At 30.7% G+C, this 22398-nt stretch overlaps 2 long non-coding RNA genes across 2 annotated transcripts; both read right to left on the reverse strand.

Annotated features, from left to right (window-relative positions):
- Positions 1-1542: 1542 nt before the first annotated feature.
- On the reverse strand, positions 1543-2555 carry LOC128191863 (uncharacterized). Its single transcript, XR_008244476.1, has 3 exons — positions 2449-2555; positions 2172-2240; positions 1543-2088 (listed from the first exon to the last, which is right to left on the reverse strand). It is a non-coding gene; the product is annotated as an uncharacterized LOC128191863 (long non-coding RNA).
- Positions 2556-6217: 3662 nt separating this feature from the next.
- Positions 6218-10218, reverse strand: LOC128156712 (uncharacterized). The gene is made up of 4 exons (XR_008239756.1): positions 10104-10218; positions 9728-9964; positions 6498-6566; positions 6218-6415 (listed from the first exon to the last, which is right to left on the reverse strand). It is a non-coding gene; the product is annotated as an uncharacterized LOC128156712 (long non-coding RNA).
- Between the last annotated feature and the right edge of the window lie 12180 nt (positions 10219-22398).

The raw sequence follows: 22398 nt of genomic DNA on the forward strand, positions 1-22398 counted from the left end.
GGTAGCATAAACTAAGTCTAAATTCACAGCTTGTAAGCAAACAAACCCCCTGAAGCTACATGAAATAAATAAAGAATGATAATGTTAGCCTTTGAAAGAACGTGTTTTCTACCTTTATATTTGCAATTATAAATATCATCACAAAATAGTTTATAACCTAATGAAACTGTTTTTATAACACCCGCTACGTTATATTACAAAAGTTTTAGAATCTATAATTAAACGTTTCGAGTTTCAGAATCCATCTAAAATCCTGAACATATTGGTAAATACAATACATAGGTTACCGTATGTAAGTTTGAAATGAAAATTACATAAATTCGAATTCAAATGCACATTATAAAATTTTCCACACAATTGAATGATATCATCATGATAGATTACAAAGAATGATTTGTTTGCTAACATCAACATTATAAGAGTAAAAACTCCAGTCAAATGATAAAGCGTGAGAATCAATATTTAAACAGACAAAATTTCGGAAAAAGTTTACAAACTTGTGACCAATAAGTTCAGGAATTTAATACTATTCAACTTATAATAACATTTATCTTTTAAATGGAATAAAAATGTCACAAGACACACTAGATCTGTGTAATCACAAAGGAAAACATTATTTTATCCTTCAAGTATTTTTAAATTACCACAGATGCTTTTATTTTATTAAGGTTTCTTTTACTCATCTTTATCTGATAAGTCTTCTAGCTCAATTAGGCATCTCATCGTATTTTGTATTTTATAAATAAGTCTCTACCTGCAAACCTTGAATACATCTACATGGTTTTTTTTTTAAACTTTTTTTCATCTTTACACTGATTACTTTTATTTTGATTTTAATCATAAATGACTATCAGGGAAAATGTATTCAAGGAGTAAATTTACTATTATAATTCATTATTTCTGTAAAATCTGGAGCTAGCTGTGTCCTATTTTTAAAGATATTACTCTACGGATAATTCATCAAAATGATTGCATGTCTAATATTTGCCATCAATCACCTGCCTTAATAGGCGTGGTATCTCGCTCCTGGTGTGGACAGGACAAGACTTTTGGTTTTTTTAGATTAATTTCTTTTATTCGTTGGAAATTTTATTCGTGAAAATAAATGTTTTAATTAGTAGTAATAAACTTATTTTAAAAGAAATGACAAATTATGTTTAAAAGATATAGAATGTTGTTCCAAAGAACATATCTAGTTTAGATTGATCTATACATCGAGGTTTAATTGATGTAATTTAGAACAGTTTACTAAATAATTAAATTCGTGACATCTATGATTCGTTTAACTTACCCAAATTTATCTTAATTTGATTTACCATTTACTAATAAACATTTCTAAAAACTAAAATAACTTCTTTTCTATCATTCAGCATGATTTTCAAAAAAAAAAAACTTAAATGGAATATAGGTAACAAAAACTGATTACTAATTGTGAGTTAAAGTTATGCATTATCAATATTCTTATAAAATTATTTCAAAATTCTCAATCATTGATCATGATAATTATTGTTTGGATTAGGTTTTTAATTTGATTTAAAAAGGCTCGAATTTTACGTTGATAGGCCATTATTGGCTTCCTTAGTAGATTGATAAAATATTTTTCAAAAATAAAATCTAAGGCAAGAGAGACATATAATTAACTCGGGATGATATTTAGTGACGTTTGTTAACCCAGGTTAAAATTTTCTGTGCGATGAAATTATCTTACTTTTTCATTATCACAACAAAATGACTGAGAATCGGAATGATTACTTAAACATCATTGAGTGTACTGGCGATTTATTTTTGACAAGTATGCATTTCATTATGATATCAATACAAACATTTTTTGTGATAAGTTAAACATTTTTGAAATAAATTTCTTATTGAAATACAATATATAATTTTTGCTTTTTTCTTACGGGACCAATAATTAAATTGTCGATCGAAGGCCCCCGACGCCAAGATTTGGTGGTTGCCTGGGATAAGGATGAGAGCAATACAGTGAACAGCTATTTGGGCCATAATAATATCGACAAAGTTGGCACATAAAATCATAGTTCCCGTAACTGTAAGCAAGTGTCTGCGGCGGTGCGTAATATCTTTGCACTGAAATTAAATTGATAGAATAAGTCTTTTTAAAATTCCAAATAGAGAGTTAAGAAAAAGAATAATTTTAATAATGCATCTACCTCTTAAATTCCTTTGATCTAGTCTGATCATTTGTACGGGCCTCAAAAAACTATCAATTCTTCTCAGTCCTGTATGTATAGCAAGACAAAATGATATTATTTAAACGAATGCATATATATTGAAGTATGTGACTCCTACCTCAACAAAATGATAATATTATTTTAAAATAAATTAATAATAATACTTATAATATTTACCAGAATGAATTACTCTAGCTGTATATTTATCCCGAAATTTTTTAAATATATCTACTATATATGTTTAAGAAAAACTTACCTTGTCGTCCTACTGGCCTCAATATTAGTGAATGGATACATAAAAATTGGCTGCATATCAACAAAAATAAGTGAATTTTCATTTTTTTTGGTTCTTCTCTACACGCCGTGTAGTATATAGAGTGAGGGTTTAGGAAGTCTTTTGTTTTTATACAACAAATAAACAATCAATCACTCAAATACGGTTAGCTTAATCATCCATATATTTTCATTCTTTTTTACACAGGTTCATAAATTTAACATATATCAATAAAAGAAGGTTTTTCCAACACAATTCATCAATAGTTAAAAGGCGGTATGAGAAGAATGATAATTATTTTTGTCATACAGAAATAGAAATTACTAAAATTGTTTTCGTAAAGTCACCACTAGATAAAGATTGCACATTCTTTTAAACAAATTTAATTTTCTTTCTGAACCGAAAGTTCAATCGAACTTATATGATCGACCGACACCCGTCGTCTATCTGTAAATTCTCCTGTCTGTTTTGTGGATACTGCTTTTTAGAAACATCTGAACAAACTCAGCTAGATATATTACAAAACACCGTTGCATAAAAAGGGAGACTGGGACATAATTTACAGAACAAGAAACTTTAGAGATAACTTTAAGAAAGCCATAATGTATTACTGTATTTTACAGATGACTACGTACATCCTGTCAATGTTATGCACACAAATTCTGTAAACTCACATGTTCTTTGTTTTAATTGAATCATACTTAAAATGAAATTGGTCTCCATATTCAACTGTTTGATCTCTCTATTGTATACATACAAGTTGGTAATTTGATAAAGTGAATATGTTAAAAAGCTCTACATGAACAACATGATAAAACCCGTAATATGTTTATTACTGGTAAACACACGCTTCATTTAGAACACGTTATATGACTTGCAAGCAATTGGAATCATGCTTACCTACCCCCACGATGTACTTAAAATAAGTAAATTGAATAATAAATATAATTGATTCAAGCATAATTTCCATGTAATTTTAGTATCTCAATCAATAATACAGATCTAATCATGCTGACTGACGTTGTTCATACTTATTGTCAGACCATAACTAATCACAAAATTGACTACGGACTTTTCCGGTTTTTTTTTTCGATTACGACAAAGAGCACACGGCGGGTGTGACCGGACAGCAGATGATGCTCACTCCTCCTAGGCACCTGATCCTGCTTCTGGGGTTTTCCAGAGGTCCGTGATTGCTCTGCTCTAGACTATTGATTGAATACCGAATTGTCTACGGATTTTTCTCCGTTTTTGCCGATCAAGATATTTCCCCAAAATACGACATTTTCCCCGATAATGACATTTTTACCGATATAATATTGGGTGCACGGCGTGTGTGACCGGTCAGCAGAGGATACCTTCTCCTCCTAGGCACCTGATCATACCTCTCTCTATTTGGAGGTCCGTGTTGCTCTGCTTTGAATTTGTATTTCGTTTTATGGATTTTTGAGATGGTTCAAGGTTAGTTATTGTCATTTTTTCATCTAAGGCGAGGTAAGCTACAGACAAACAAGTTGATAATACAGGACTTGTTTGAAGTCATGTTTTCATAAATTCTATGGTTAATACAATGACCTTGTCTGCAAATACAATCTTCCACTCTTCTTTTAAAGGTTCGTATTGCTCTACTGTGAATTTGTATTTCGGTTGATGGATGTTTGAGATGGTTGACAGTTTGTTGTTGTCATTTTTCGTTGATATTCTTAACTAAGTTACTTTGGGCATACATTTTTTTAAAGTGGTAATTAGATTACTGCCACTCTTCTGTGGGAATCTATTATATGCTATTTTGTTTTATTTTTTGTGAGACAAACATCCAATAGCCTTTACAGTGTACTGTTGTTCTACGAAAACTGCAGTTGGATTTGATCAAAGGCACCGCTTTTACTGTTATTTGCAGTCTATGTACATCATTTTTAATTTTTACCGTAATAGAAATATAAAGAATAAATATTCAAACATTCAACAAAAACCATCCGTTGAATTAGCTTATTAAAATGTTATTAATTTTTTGCAAATACCATAAGGTGGAAGGTTACATCGTTACAATATGTCTGACATCCGTTTGAAACGCCATTTTGTTCCGTATTGATAGCATTATGTCGTGGTACAAAATAGCTATACACCGTTCAATTGAACTCTTCTAACGAGGGAGATGGGATAAGAATGAAATCACCAAAAACGCTTAGAAAATATGTCAATTCCCTTCGTGATTAAAGCTTTTAACTAACATTGATTATCAGCTGTTATGTACAGAATACGTGACATCGAAATGATATACTGTTTCTTTGCTATTGGCAATACACATCTGCAACAGACGATCATAAATATGTGATGGATTATCGATAAAGGTGAGCAGATATAATATTTTCACTTGAACCATATTAAATGCATAATTAATATAAAACTAAAGTTCCGTAGTACCAACTCTCGTATTAATCACTCCCAACTTCCTAAATTTAAAACATTTGCAGTATAAGGCTTGCATTGAAAGTTAGACACTAAAATAATGTATTTTAATTAAAATAGATATAGCTAGGTAGCAAAAGCAGTGGAAGCCCGGATTTGCAAGCCGAATGAGGGAACGACAGAATCTTGAAAAAGAGCATTTTTTTAATTACCACACGTACATGTGTATCACTATGGACATCTAATTTATGTGTAAATATGCATATTGTTGTTTATAATTTGTATTGTATTTAAAAAAAAGCAAAGGCAATGTAACTACTAACATTTTGTTTTAAAGAGTTAAATATAAATATAATGCATTCATCAAAGATATAATTTTTCAGATTCAAACATTATCATTAGCACTCCTAACCTTATTTCTACATGTTAGCATATACTTGTACCTTTTCTTAATTTTCATTCGTGATTTTTTTTTTAATTAGAAAACTGATCCCAAGATATTTGAGACCAAGTAAAATCAAGAAAGATAACTCTTAAGCAGGATCTTTAAAACCAAGATTTTTGCAATAATTCAGTATTTCCTTTAATTTTTCAATTTTATTCAATTCCTTTTTTTTCATCTCATTAACCAACAAATATTGTTTCTATTTTCAGATTTTTGTGGGATTTTATCCAGCAGTTTGCCTTAAAAGAATTTCTAAATATTAAAGTTTCATATTTCTGTGGATTCCAATAAAAATCATACAAACTTCATTAATGATTATTTTGTTTTTTCATTTTCCGAACTTTATAGAATTTCACTTTCATTGGATTTTTAAAACAGAAATGTTTAAAAATTTGACATATAAGGAGTTATCTGAAGGCAGACTGATATTTCAAAAATTCTCTAAAAATAAAGTATTATACTTTGAGGTCTATTATTGTTGAATACAGTGCCTATTATTTGTAACAAATGCATGCAACAAAAATCTCCTACACTAATTTCGTGTAGACATCCCCCTTAATTAACAGTTTTTAATCATAACCGTTTAAACCTTAAGCAACAAGTATACAAAGTGTATGTCTAATCATAACATAAGATGCGTTAGAGACTTTAAAAATTAACTTAATTGTGATAAAAATTACCCTACAGCTTCCAGAAATTTACGCAACGGAATTTGGAGCACACAAATTAAAACATTAGTAATTGTCTAACAAGTTTGGAACTTAAACTTGGACGAATACGCATTTCATTATGATATCAGCACAAACATATCATAAACATCAACATGTTCTGATAAGTTAAACATTTATTTAAATAAATTTCTTATCGAAATACAATATATAATACATGTAGTTGTCTTATTCCCTTACGAGACCAGTAGTTAATTTGTCAATCTGTAATTCACGTAGTCCAGATATGATGGTTGCCTGATATGAGGTTGAGAGCAATACAGTGAACAGAAAACGTAAGGAAATGTTTGTAGACAAAGCTGGCACATGAAATCATAGTTTCCGAAACTGAAAGCAAGTGTCTGCGGTGATGCGTAAATTCTCTGCACTGAAATTAAATTGATATCATAAATCTTGTAAAATCTTAAAAAAAGAGAAAAGGAAAAGAATAGATCAAATCATTCGTGTACCTCTTAAATTCCTTTGGCCCAGTCTAGCCAATTGTACGGGCCTAATAAAACCATCGATTCTTCTCACTCCTGTATGTATAACAAGTCAGAATCTCATTGCTCAGACGAATGCATATCTAGAAGTATGTGACTCCTACCTCAACAAAATGATAATCAATGTATCATATTTTTATAAGATTAATACTATAGTAATGATATTTTATAGAATAATTTGCTAACTATATATTCATCTCATATTATTTTAAATACATCCGAAAAAACTTACCATGCCGTCCCATTTTCCTCAATAATAGTGAATGGATACATAAAAATTGGGTGCATATCAACAAAAATATATAAATTTTCATTTTATCTACTCTACACGCTGTGCACTGTATAAACTGAGGGCTTGGGAAGTGTTTTTGTTTATATACAACAAATAAACAATCACTCAAATACTGTTAAACGGAAACTGGGACATAAATTACTGAGCAAGAAACTTTAGAGATAAATTTTGGAAAGCCTTTATGAATTACTGTATTATACACATGACTACATATTCATCCTGTTAATGTTATGCACACAATTTCTATAAACTCACATGTTCTTTGTTTTAATTGAATAGTACTTAAACGTGACATTGGTCTCCATATTCAACCGTATGTTCTCTCTAATGTGAACATACACGTTTATGATTTGATCATATTTATTACAGGTGAACACACGCTTCATTTAAAACACGTTATATAACTTGTAAGCAATTGAAATCATGTGTACTGACCCTTACAATTACTATGAATAAGTAACTTGTATAATAGATATAACTGACTCAAACATAATCCCCATGTAATTTTTTAGAATCTCTATCATTAATACAGATATGTATGTTACTTGAGTTTTCAAATGGACTTGAATTTTATTTAAAAGTGTATCGTAAATAAATATGAATTAATCATATTACAATCTTTAAAAAACTATTGCTCTTTTTGCATTAAAATTACGATTGACTTATTTTTATTTCCATTTTGAGTAAACATTTATTTTAAGAAATTTCAGACAGTTATCCCTTTTTCTCACCTGGCTTTTCTTAAAAAATGGGGGTAACCCGAAATGTTACACATCATTCATAATGATCAACAACCTTTACTGGGTTTTTACTTTTCATTCTCTTAAAATTTATAAATAGTTTCAACACTATTATAGTAATGGCTGTAAATTAAATTGTCTATTAGCTACGATTTATCTTTTACAGATCCCATAATGACAAACATGGCCTACTTTATTTAATTGATTGATATTCTTTACAAGATGCTTTGGGCATTTTTAAAAAAATTAGATAGATTACTGCCACTTGCTGTAGGCATCTGTTATATGCTATTTTATTTTATTTATGTGAGGCAAGCATCAAATAGCCTTTACAGAACACTGTTGTTGTACGACAACTGCGTTTGGATCTGATCAGTGGGACTGCTTTTACAGTTATTTGCAGTCTATGTACATTTACATTTTAACGCAATAGAAATTTAAAAAATAGATATTCAAATATTAATTTTAAAAAAACCCAATTTTTTCATCATATAGATAAAAAAAAATTATCAAAATGTCATTCACTTTTTGAAAGTACCTTACCCGTTTTTAATCATTACCGTTTAAACCTTATGCAATTCAAAATAGAACGTTTACTGTAAGTGTTTTTAAATCTCTATTGGTGCATCAAGGCCTAATTAGCACAAACAAATCATACATTAAATTGTTTTAAGAAAAAACTTTGTGTTGGAGCTGCCATGTTTTGCCACTGAGTCTTCCAAATATAATTTGTTCTTTGTACTATCTTTTAATCGGTTTGGAGTGTTTTCAAAATTGTCAACTAAAACAATAACGTCACCTGATATGCTTACATTTTGGATACTTTAAACTGATTTTTAACTTTACACAAATGACAGAAATGTGTATGCTGATTTTCGTGATGTGAATACACGTGTATTATTCTCTTTGTCTGATAGATTTAAAAATCTGTAACATACAAGATTAAAGAAACCGATAAATAAATCATTTATTCTTGATATTGGATTTATTATTATAAAGTATCATAGCGTGGTGTTTTCATTTTTGAGTTTCATTTGTCATGCCTGCTAGTATCTGAATATCGAAACACTTGTATATTCGACCATGACGCCAATATTGAAACAAGACAAACAAATGAAGAATAATGATTTTTATCTCCCTGAAGTCTTGGTAGCCAATGTTATTTTAAACCATTTCTAAATCTATGATTTTAGTTTTTTTTTATACTTACAGGTAATCACAAGCACCTGTGGATTAAGTACATCTCGTTAAATAAAATCACTATTTTATTATTCTTATTATCTTCAAATCATTATTGGAGACACACACAAAAGGATACGCCAAGAAAAAGTCCTATAAATATAAATTATGATATATAATACAAATAAAGGGTTAATTGCCAATCCAAAACCTAAATGTGAAAGGCAGATATAGCGAACATAGAAATGGCTCATTATGTAAAGCCTCTATAACGGTTGTTCTTTATGAACTTAAATACTTTTTTCCCACTTAACAAATTTTTGACTTGTTTAACATATACTTTGTCAATGTGATTATCTATGTTTAATGTGAAAATGGTATCTAGGAATTGTTATTAGCATTTTGTGGTGAAATATTAACATTGATTCTCCATGAGGTTTCTAATGTTGTACATGTTTATTTTAACCTTCAGGGACACTGTTTATTAATTTCTTTTTGTTTATTAGTGATGTTTACTCATTTTGATTCACGATATAAGATATTCTTTAAAATGTAAATTTCAACAACATTAAAAGTACTCATTTTATCGTGATATAAAAAGGATGTCAGAAATATTTTAGCCAGATAGTCTGCGGTAGAGAGCTAATTTACGAATTAGTAATTACATAAAATTATTTTGTTTCGTGTACCATAATATTGATATACATGTAATAACATGTAAAATAAGGCATAGTATCATTTCCACTTTAATTAAACAGGGAAGTTCAAGGAAATTACCATAAACATCCATTTTAAATTGACACGCTTGAAAAACATAAAAAAAAACCTCATGTCAAGTTTGAAGTTTTTAAATAATAAGTATTTAATTTTAGATTTAAAAGAGCTTTCATGTGATTGCTTATGACTGGTTAATATGTTCAATAAATGACCGAGTGATAGAAAATTCTAGTTTCTCAAAAACATCTCTGAAATACACGATGACCAACCTGCTAACAAGAACAAAATCACACTTCTCCTCTCCCTTGAAAAGTAATGTCACTATCAAAAAAAAAAGGAAATGTCAAAATCACCATATTTCGAAGGAAAAAAATTCATTGCGGTTCAAATCAGTCTCCGTTGAAATGTAGTTTGTCAGCCCTTGTTTCCGAAAGGGCAGAACTTTGAACATTCTCTCGGATTTAATATTCGTTGACACAATGGACACACTTCTCGGCTTGAATACACTGAAATTAGAGTAGATCATCTTGTTAGCTGATGATAATAGTTTTGAGCTTGACTAAAGGTTCGACTGAATTTAGTACTGCTCATTAATCTTTTTTTGTAGATGCTCTAAATTATCTGTGCATTTAAAGAAAACCGTACCTTTCTGTTTATTAATCCATGAAGTCTGTGAATGTATCAATACAACTTGAACACAAATAAAAAGAACCATATAAAATAGCTTCATTTTATCGAAGACCTGTTCGCGTTATATAAAGTATAAAACGTACACTGGAGGATGTCTCTGATTCAGGAGCAATAGTACAGGCGTGTCCTTTTTTGCTTAAAATATGTATTTTCTGAATCATGAGCATGAATTATGGCCTTATTCTAAATCAGAAGCTTATATCACAAATTTTTTGTCGTTCTTAAACATATTCATTTGTTTTAATTTTTTTTGCAATCCGGGTTAGGTTTTATAAAAAAAACTCCTTTATACAAATTTGTCATACACTGTTAATTTTATTTTTAATTCGGAATCAGTTATTCTTTTCCTTAAAGAGCTTAAAAAACAAATAAAAAGTTATGTTTTGACTTAATATTTCCTACAGAATATTTATTATAAAGGACATGAAGGACAAACACAAATAGCCTGTATAAAGTAGGAATAAGAACAAAAAGTAAATATGCTATTGCAATTACGAATAGTTGTCACTTTACGCCAATTTTTTATTGCATCTGTAACATTATTTTTAATACAACTCTCGTAAATCATTTTCCATTTTGTTTATATCGCAGCGTTTAAGATATGTCCGGTTCTACAAAGTGGACGTCCATAAATCATTGATATTATGCAACTGCACATAATATATTACCGTACCTCAGGAAGCATGGTGAAGGACAACGCCGATACGTTGCTTGAAGACTCTCCTAAGTTTTTCTATTGCTCAACATATACAGGTTTGTGTACTTAAATTATACTCATCATTACAAGTATACGTAGCTTTTTTAATTTGCTTGATCTTTAACTGTGTTGAAATGTTATGATTATTTTTTTAAGGAAAACATACACACACACAAAAGTTAGTCACTGAAAAATTTTTTGATGACAATCTAATATCAATTACAATTGCAAAATTTCACAAAACAAATCAAATCAAAGTAGAAGTTTGCAATGAAATAATTCATGCTCTTCTACCACAGCTAAGATTTTCTTTTCTTGAAACAGTTATAATGAATCATTCGTCTGGCTTTCGTTCATAATGTAATTAGTATTTCAAGTCGTTTATTACGGGCCGCCAGAAGGCGGTCCGTTATTTGATATACATTTAGATATTGTAAACGGGTTTCTGCGAGATAGTTATTTTAAATATAGAATTAATATTATGCTTATTATTATGAATTTAAAGTAAATTTGCATGTAGAAATATGTTTTATGCCTTTAAGAAATAAAGTATATAGGTTCATTTATTTTTGTTTTACCTGTAAATATAAAGTAGGTCAAAGACTGTCGTGTTAGATGCGATTTTACCGAGACTACAATCTTTTCGGAAAATTTTGGAGTTTTTAATTGTATTGGGATCGGTATACAGGACATTCTATATAAATGATATATTTGAATTTCTTTGTTCTACGTCAAATGAGATGACTTTGTGTGTGTAATTATTATAATTCCATGTGAAAGTGGTAAAAATATATCAGAAAATGACATCCATATCAATAATTTACGCAAAAATATGAAAGACCTGTCAATTTAAATTGACCTGATTAAATTTTGAATACTTTTGAGAACCTCATGAAATAAAATAAGCATGATTATCCTCATAAACTGAAGTGTAGATAAGATTTAATATTCTATTTCGGAAAAAAATATCCGGCTAATTTTTAACCTTTAAAATTGTGCAGTTTTTACCGGATAAGCATATGATCTTACATGGTTCAATACAATACAACAACAAAAAATGTTTTGAAATGCATAATATCTAAGAGAACAATAATGAGTTGAACTTTGTCTTAGAATATTGTACAAATCAATGTGTTCACCATTACTTCATACTATGGTAATGGTCATTCAATTACCGTTATGAATGCTTACAGTAACGAATTCAATTCTTAATAATAAAAGTAAAATGTTACACTTCAAACCGTGTTGCTGAAACATATTAATCAAAATTTAATTTACAATAAAGATTAATAGTACAACCAACTCGTTATTTTCTTCTTTGTGGTGCGTTTTTATGTAAACAACTATTGCTGATTCATACATCAAAATTTTAAATTTATATATTTTTTGCGGCCCATTTGACCCTTGCGTCAATATTTTTTTCTTGTTTTATTTTGAAAAAGCGCGGAGAAAATGAAAGAGTAATATAGGTTGAGGACAATGATTGGAACAGATATTTGTATTGTGACCATAAACTAAAGCAATTAGTAGACACATTTCATACAACGAAATCGAATTGGCGTGGCTCCGTGGTGCGTAATTTATCTGCACTGAAAATAAATTGACATTAAAAGTTTTCTGCAGAATGGTACCCATACACAGAAAATGAGTGGAAAATTCATTTTCATTACCTCTGAAATTTCTTTGATCCCGTCAATTTATTTTTTCTCAAACCTGTTTCTGGAATAATAAAGAACAAGATTGCAGGCATAAGTGGAAATTTCCAAATTATCAAAACAGGAAAACAGGTGTGAAACTAATTATCGAAACTTATCTGAAATTTAAAAAAACCTAACCATGATGCTCAAGTTTTCTAAATATAACTAAATGTCATCGTCGGAACCCAGTTTCTATCCGTTACAATGCTTTCAACAAAGCAGTGTAACGGATAGAAAACCCATGGGTTCCGACGATGAGTTAATGTAAACAAAGAAATTGAATGCAAAATAACAGGAGTATGCAAGCTTTCATTCCCTATCGCAATTTTCTTCACCACGTCTGAATTAACAATTTATAAAAGAAATTATCGAATAGTTTTGCTCATATTTTAAAAAAATCCGTCGATCAAATGCATTTACCAAAAGCGTCCATATGGACTTATTCACTTCACTTGCGTTCACAAATAATCATAAATCTTTAAAAAAAAAAAACCGAAAAACGTATCCCTAACATAATCCATCAATAAAAAGCATTATGTGTAGAATAAAATTTTATTGATACAACAAATTGCTTACAAAGGATACTGTATTTTTTTTATTTATCCTTAACCTATATTTGGGAGTTGATTTTAGTCAACTCTCCTATGCAGTTACTCTGGCAAACTGAAAGTGAAACAGTGTTTGGACCTAAGCACAAAGCATCACCACTGACAAGAAAATAATAGAAAAATTTAAAGTAATGAATGCCTAAGCATTTTTTTTTCAAGAAAACGTATCTATAAACACTTTGAAAATAGTCAGATTTTATATAATACAAACAACTAAGATATTTTTAAAGTCTTATGTATTCCTACGCCAGAGTTTAAGATAGCCTCGTTCAACCAAACGCTCGGCTGTCTCCGTCGATCTTCAACAAGCAGAAATGCACTCTTGCTTGTCGGAGATTCACGGAGACAGCCGAGCGTCTGGTTGAGCGAGACTAGAGTTCGATATTAATATAGTGCTTGGATCCATAATTTTTTTTAGAATTGCTTCGATTACTTATACATAGTTTGAAATCTATCTTTAAATATTAAACAACATGATTCATATGGGGTTTCTCGAAATTCTTGTCGGAAAAGTCTAAAATTTATATAATAAAAATTGCGTAATTCAAATACAGACTAGAAACTAATTGCCATGCAAGATAAGTTGATTTTAAAATAAATGATAATCGATACAATAAACTCCCGTCAGTGCTTCAGTACTTCGATATTTATTAAGTTTTCCTGATCATCTAAATTTAGTCGCATATTTTTCTGCAAATTTTCCTGTCTGTTTTTATGTACATTTTTGACTGTTTCTCCGGAACAACTGACAAATTCAGCAATGTAGTACAAAAATATACTTGCGTTAAAAAAATAACTGAATCCTTCATAGGACAGAACTGCTTCTATTCTACGATGATCATAAAAAAAAATTACAAAAGGATTAATTTTAATTACATGAAATAACGTATGCCATTAAGTTGTTTCTTTTGCTTTTGACAAAAACAGAACCGCTTTCTAAAAGAACTTTGCACGAAAACGTGGTTCTATCTATTGGGTTACATTTTATGAATGAAAGAGTTTTACAATATGTCAATATATAATACGAAGGACATAATTTAACAAACTGCATAAAATCCATCCAAATCCCTATATACATGCAATGTTTTAAATGTTAACACAAAAAACTTAAATTCAACCTATAATGTAAACGAAGTAGTAAAAACAGTAACGTTGAAACAATCTGAGAACATATATATAAAAACTGTAAATAATAAAGTATATAATCCATGTTGTAAAAACCTATCAAGTTGCTACTAGAAATACAAAAGTATTTTAATGAAATTGTTAATCAAATACGCAATTACATTTTTTACATGTAGCTTACCTGAGCTGAATGCTTAGGTAAGTTTTCTGATCAAAATTTGTCCGTTTTCTGTCGTCATTGTCGTTGGCGTAAATTTTTCACATTTTGATCTCCTTCTTAAGAACCACTGGGCTGATTTCAACCAAACTTGGCACAAAGCATCAGTAGGTTAATCAAAGTTTGTACAAATAAAGAGCCATAACTCCTTAAAGGGGAGTTAAACTAGAATTACTAAAAAATTGTCGGAATTTTTTCAAACACAGGGCGAAAAACCATCTTTAAGCAAGTCCTTAAAGGTGGCTTAAAGGTGACTTAAAGGAGCTTAAAGGCTATACAACCTTTAAGCCGCCTTTAAGTCACCTTTAAGCAAGTGCTTATAGGTCCTTAATGTCCAAACTTCTTTAAGCCACCTTTAAGCCACCTTTAAGCATCTTTGAGTGGCATTTACGCTCTCTTTACACTGCCTTTACACTGTCTTTAAGTGGCCTTTAAATCAATATTGATCAAGCTGAACAATAAAAACATATATTAAAAGCAAAAGCTCTTTTATAGAGATGGGAGGGGGTCATCCGAGTGATAATATAATTTCCAAGGAAAGGGGGGGGTGTTCCAGGCGGTTTTAATCGTCGCTCCATTAAACGCAGATCGCTATCATCAGCACCGCTCCGATGGACACAGATTGCCGTTATAAAATTCTTTATAATTTTTTGGGGGTTTCAAAATTATTGTAGGGATGAGCGCAGTCTCTGTATCTTAATATATGCATAAAACTAATTAAAGTATGTTTGTTTTTTATTATAAATTAATCGGTGAAAAAAATCTCTCTCTCTCTCTCTCTCTCTTCTCTCTCTCTCTCTCTCTCTCTCTCTCTCTCTCTCTCTCTCTCTCTCTCTCTCTCTCTCTCTCTCTCTCTCTCTCTCTCTCTCTCTCTCTCTCTCAGTTCATCCGGTTATTAAACAAAATAAAGATAATGAACCAAAAATGCATGATTTAATTTGTTAATCGGTTTAAGGATTGTATTTTTTTTTTCAATTTTCATTATTTCTAACTCTAGATCTGCTAGATACATGTTAAAGATGAAAAGACTCTCAACTGCCTTTGTTATATCGGGCAGGATATTACTGCTTTGTTTGTCTAGACATAGTTTTGTTCGTTTGTGTATATCTAGTTAGAGTCTATTGTTTGTCCAACTTAAGAAAACCCCTGGAACTAACACAGAATATACAAGATATACACAACAGTTGTGTCGTGTGCCCAGGTGCATGTTTGTGTATATCTAATTAAAGTCTATTGTTTGTCCAACTTAAGAAAACCCCTGGAACTAACACAGAATATACAAGATATACACAACAGGTGTGTCGTGTGCCCAGGTGCACGTCAGGGTTTCTAAAGGCGTTGAATCTTAGTATGTACGAGTATACGATAAGTCTAGTGAATAAAAGTTAATTTACATTTGTAATTCATTTTCAAAGTATTATTTCCTAGCTCTGGGTTTCAAAGATGTTATGTCAACAAATTATCGATACATGTATGTAAGAGTAAAATCTTGAGGCTCATTAATTAATGTACCGGTGATCATAAATAGGGGTTGATTATTTAAATATATGTATAAGGGTAAATATGTCAAATATACCCGGCCTGGCACATCATACAATTGTATGTACAAGTCATTTGCAATTGCCACATGCAGTAAATACGTCACCGGTAATTGGTAATTTTGTTTGTTATAGAATTGATAGTTTATAAATCATGTACATACAATTACATGTAAATATTTAAACATATTGGAACGGCGCCGCGATCATGAAAACCGGGAAATTGCGGGAAATTGAACAAATACCCTTATAGTATCAATGCATTTAATAAAAGAAATGATTTCATTTTCTTTCTTACATTTTTATAGCTATAAATAAGATGAACGTATATCTACTCGGTTTAAATTTATTAACTACATGTAAGAAAGCCTACTATAGTGAACCTAACGGTTTCCATTTAGGTGTAATATATTTTTGTTCACTGAAGACCAAGTTCCGTATTTCATTCTAAATACATGCATGCATGTAATTTATAAAATAGATATAAGTGATTGTTACAAACTGAATGGTTTGTCAAAATCTTTTCAAGTAAACACATTCAATACAGTGATTCAATATCCACTGATATATAGGATATAAAAACGCTCTTATATATGTAAGTTGCCGTGGCGCATAGGATATGTGGTGATGCTAGTAGACTAAGGGTCCCGGGTTCAATTCTCGCCGTGGCCGGTTTTTTTGTTGTTGTTTTTTTCATTTTTCTTTCTAGAACAATAACCGTTTTAATACCTTTTCTTTCATAAAGTTGATACATTTTGTTGGAAATTAAGCACAATATTGAATTAAATTTTTTTAATGGCTTAAAGGTGGCTTAAAGGTGGCTTAAAGGTGGCTTAAAGAAGTTTGGACATTAAGGACCTATAAGTTGTCCTTAAAGATGGCTTAAAGGTGGCTTAAAGATAGTCTTTAAGGTGCCTTTAAGCCATCTTTACGCTTTCTTTAAGCCACCTTTAAGCAATACATATAGCTTAAAGGTAGCTTAAAGGTGGCTTAAAGATCGTCTTTAAGCTACCTTTAAACACCTTTAAGCTATCTTTAAGGAGGACTTAAAGATGGTCATTCATCCTGTGAAAATCATTTTCTCCAAAAAGTATTAGGTAAGGAAAACTGTAGCTTGTATGGAAGCCTCCACTGGTACATGTAGTGTAAATTCATGTAGTGTAAATTCAAGTTTGTTCAAATAATTGTCCTTGGGGGTAGGGTGGGGTCACAATGGAGATATATAGAGAAATAATTAAAAATCTTCTTCAAAACTTTATGGACCAGAAAAGTATAAACTAGTGTTGAAGCATCCTCAGGTAGTATAGATTCAAGTTTGTTCAAATTATGGTTCCCGTGGGAAGGGTGGGGCCAAAATTGAGGGATAGAATTTACATGTGAATATATAGAGACAATCTTTAGAAATATTCTACTCAAAAACTATTTGGCCAGAAAAGCGTAAACTTTGTGGAATTATCCTCAGGTAAAGTACATTCGATTTTTTTTTTTCAAATCATGGACCAAGGGGGTGTGGTGGGAGGGGGGGTGTAGGGGGGACACAATTTGGAAATGGATTTTTTCTAAGGAATATATATTGTGAAAATCTTTTAAAATCTTCTCAAAAACTATTAAGCTAGAGAAGCTAAAACGTGTGTGAAAGCGTCCTCATGTAGTGTAAATTCAAGTTCTTTCAAATCATGGTCCCTGGGGGGTAGGGTGCATGAGGCCACAATTGTGGTCGAACTTTTGCATAGGAACATATTGTGAAAATCTTTGAAAATCTTCTTAAAAACTATTTTGCCATTAAAACTTAAATCTGGGTGGAATCATTCTCAGGTAGTTTAGATTCATGTTTGCTAAGTTCATGGTCCCCGGGTGAAGGGTGGGGCCAAATGGTAGGAATGGATTTTTACATAGAAATATACAGAGAAAATCTGAAATATTCTTAAATTATAAGTTGCTTACACATGTTTTTCGTAAGACATAATATGGTTTCCGAGTATATGTCTGATACTCATCGAAAGTTCCTGAATCATTACATATATAATAAAGAACTGAACCTCACAAAACATGGCTAAGGAAAGGATTATAACGTTCACACATCTGTTTGATTGGTTTCATATTAAAAGGGTTTTATTAATAGCTGGATGGAAATAAACATCTTATCAGTTTTATATTTAGAGAATAAGAAATGTGCTATTTATTTATCATGACAATATCTTTGAATTACGACAATTACCTTCGATTTCTTTATCACATTTTTCCCATTTATCCATTATTTTACACCCGATTCACCGCTCGAAGACTTTATTCCGGTAAGCATGCTACTGTTCCTTAACACTTACATATTGTAGTACTCACAATCTTCGCACGCAATTAGGCCATACATAGAAAAACATTTTCTTTGGTTGTTTTAAAATTTTGCGTAAAGTAAGTCTTTGATATTTGTTAGAAACGCAAGATATAGAGTTGTTTTTCAAGACAATTTAAAACATTGAACACATATTTTGCAGTGTTTCGGCATCACGATTTTCTGTATTTCGAAAAAAAAATGAACATGAATATTAAGATGCTTGATAGCTTCACTAATGAAAACACACTTCTTATAAGAAATCGTAGTGGTAGTATCTGACATATTTCTTTCCATTTGGAGGTTTTTGGAAACACTTCGCATAACAGTTTTAACATCACGGTATTATCTGGATAGTTTTATTCAAAATCATTGCAAGTTTTTTTTTACTTTCAACGATTTATCAGATTTGTTAGGAGAAAGTTAAAATTATTATTATTTTTAAACACATTTACAATAAGATGTCCACTACAACATGGTTCATTTTCATGACTTATTTCGTAACTTGCATGGGAGATATTTTGATAGGAATTATCCCCCTTTTCTGCCATTATGAATTTTTTTAACAATTTCAATTTTCTGCATCTTATATAACTGTTAAAATGGTACCCATATCTACTTTAAGGAAATTCAATACTTTTTACCTCTAAAATTATTTTGAGATTTTTTTATTTTCTCATTATTTTTAAAATTAGGTTTCTTTTATTTCAAACCTATTGACTATTAAGTTCTTTAAGAAAAGTAAGATTAACGAAAGTGTTTGATTACCATTCGATTTTTATATAGTAATAATTTTATCGAATAAATTAGGTTTTTTGTGTACTTTATAAAAATTTAAGGCTTCGATTTGAAAATTAAAGAGCACAAGACAGTGAGTAAAACGCACGTGTTCATTATTTAATGAAAATTGTAGGACTTCTAGAATTGTTTTCAACATTGTAAAACATGTATTTTCAAATCGTTGATAATAAAATTATCATTTATCAATAGGTTACAAAAAATAATCAATTCATCTGATGGTTAGGCTAACAGATAACAAGATGTTTTATCGTTAGTCCTATGCATGCAATTTAAGAATGAAAATAAATCGAAATAAGAAATTTATATGTGCTCATGCATAGTTTTTTACATACACACTCCAGTGAAGAGTGAAACACCCACACACTCATATAAGAGAGAGAGAGAGAGAGAGAGAGAGAGAGAGAGAGAGAGAGAGGTGACTAAAGTTTTCGATTTAAGAAAGTTCAATTAAAATATTTTATGGTTAAGAATAAATACCTGTTTCGAAAATTTCAAATCATTTTCTTCATACTTTTTAAGTCTTCAATTGATTAGAAAGAACACTTATACGAGTTTGTTAAATTCATAGTAAGCCAAGTAGAACATGATAATATTTGTAGTAAAGTGATCAGTCTCTGGGTGGTTCTTTTTGTAAACACAAATGACACATACGGTAAGGAATTGACTGTTGGAAGAGCAAGAACGTTTTGCGGACTTTCCTCACTACTAAAATAGGAAAATAGTTCAACTTATACATATGTAAAAGTCATTTCCTGAATAAGGAAGGTGTCTTGTATTGATTTCGGCTAGTCAAAATGATAAAAGTACATATGATGAAATGTGCATTAAACAAGATGAGAGTAAATGAAAAGCTCATATTTTTTCTCTCTGTCTCACAGTTGTATAACTTGGTATAGAAAAAATAATTAGATTCTTGAATCTAACAAGGGCTATATTTTTGCGGAACCCTAGCGTAGGAAAATATCATATGTTTTTGTAATTCAAACGTACTGTTGATTTATGAGCTCCATGAAAACAATAAAATTGATACTGGATTTTTTATCTAACGTACACTCAAAATTAAATAGAGGGGTTTCGGAATGTATTTTAAAAATACAAATTTCAGAGAGAGAAAGAGAGAGAGAGAGAGAAGAAAGTTTTTGATTTAAAAAAGGCAGTAAAATTTCGAAATATTAGAATATGCGTTGTTGTTTAATACAACAACGCAAAATAACGATATCTCCATCATCTCTGCATGTTTACATGCCTCTTACAGTTGATACATGTGGCTTTGTTTGTGAGAATGGGAAATCCGTTATCTTTCATCCAAACTCGTCGTTGATTAATGATCTAGTCTGGGGTTTTTTCAACATTTTCACACTCTTCAGTTTGATAAATGAAGTTTTCCATGCCCTAACTTTAATTTTACCGGTATTTAGATCCGCTCGTTCGGTGCACCGTAGACTCGTTCAAGTCTCTATGTTGTTTTTTTATGTATTCTTGCAAAATTTACTATGCTTCAGAAATGTTGATTCCTACTCTCTTATTTAAATGCATCAAAACGAGAACACTTAAACAACAAATATAAAGATTAAGGCAAGTCTGGGTGAACTGGTACAGACTTCGTAATTTGCGAATATGTACCGCCCTGAGTAGATTGACCTAAGTTTACTTTAAACGAAATGCATGTATATTAAGCATTTATTTTTTTCAGTCAACTTTAAGAAAAATAGAATACAAACAATACAAAAGTTGTATAATGCTGAATGTTTCACATTTCTAATAATGCATTGTTTTCTGTTCGTTCTATTCGTATAAAATTAAGAGAGTCTTTAACTATTTGGTGGAATTGAGACATGTTCACGTTTAGGGCACACGCGACAAAGTGTGGAACAACAAACCCTTTGTAAACTTTAATATATTTTTAAGCATTATTTGACTATTATTTAATAATATATAATGTACCGTTAAAATGTGCATTTTAACTTTAAACACAATAAAAGCGTACATATAAAAAGATTTGACGGTAAACATTCCCTTTTCTAACTGGCAATGCGTTTAACTGCGTTGCTTCATGGCTAAGTTAGATTGTTTGACGTCATCAACGAATTTAAACCTAAAAAACCTCTTTCTGCTTCAGAAGGCTTTGCATTAGATTTTCAAACTGCGCGTCTTTCACTGTTAATTATAACCAAAGTCCACCTACGCATTTCGTTACGAGATCGAACTGCACTGTTTCTTTTCTTGATGCCTTAGGCCTCAATCAGCTTGCTCAAATTATTATGTTTTGTACTCGTGTTAACAATTATTTGAATAAAAAATTCTGATGCATTTTATTTGTAATAGAAGTATTATTGCCATGTGATATTGGACTATATCTATGTTTTGACAATGTTAATGAAGGGAACACAGTGCACACTCTATACTGTATGTGGCCCTAGTTTGAACTTATTCTCATCCAGTCTGATTTGAATTGACAATAAAATGTCCGGCCGTCCAAAAATGTCGACAGGGTTCTTTGTTTTTGGATTTTTACAAGGTCCCAAAGCTGGCGCTCTGGAATACATGTTTCTCAACCACAAACGATAAGGAGGTCAACAACTTCGTAGTTATATACATTTTAAAATAACATTTTCGTAACTAATTATTTGTATTACAATCTGTTCTGATTTAAAACTTTAAACTTAATTGTTGAAAGCATGAACAAATATAAATGTATGAGCAATTATAATCTATTATCTTTGTTGTTGACTTCTCAAACTTACATGAATTAAGATAAAATGAAAGTTTTGACTTGATATACATGTAATTTTGATTCCAGTTTTAAAATACTCAAAGACCCCAGCAATGAGAATGTAATTAAAACGCACAATGTTGTATTTTGTACACTGATATTTGTTTTTTGAGATTCATGCTCTTTTTAGTCACAGGTTGTCCAGCGTAAGAATACCCGTCTATCTATTTACTTTCAACATTATTATTTCAATCCATATCAGCCTCATTCAATGAATAAACAGAAAATAATATCATTTCTTTAAATGAAGAGCAACAGTGAGATTAGCCACAGTATTCAAAGTATTGTGTCATCTGCCGGAATATTTTCTAAAAATCTCCTAAAACCTGACGTTAATACACATGGAACGTCCGACAAGTAAAGACAACTCGGGAGAAAGGAGAAAGGAAGGCAGATCAGTTCCCCCCTTTTTATGGATACTTAAGCACGAACACTCCCTAGGGCCCTGGGTATGGTTATAATTCG

The sequence above is a fragment of the Crassostrea angulata genome, chromosome 7 (assembly GCF_025612915.1).
Source record: "Crassostrea angulata isolate pt1a10 chromosome 7, ASM2561291v2, whole genome shotgun sequence".
NCBI classification, from domain to species: domain Eukaryota; kingdom Metazoa; phylum Mollusca; class Bivalvia; order Ostreida; family Ostreidae; genus Magallana; species Magallana angulata.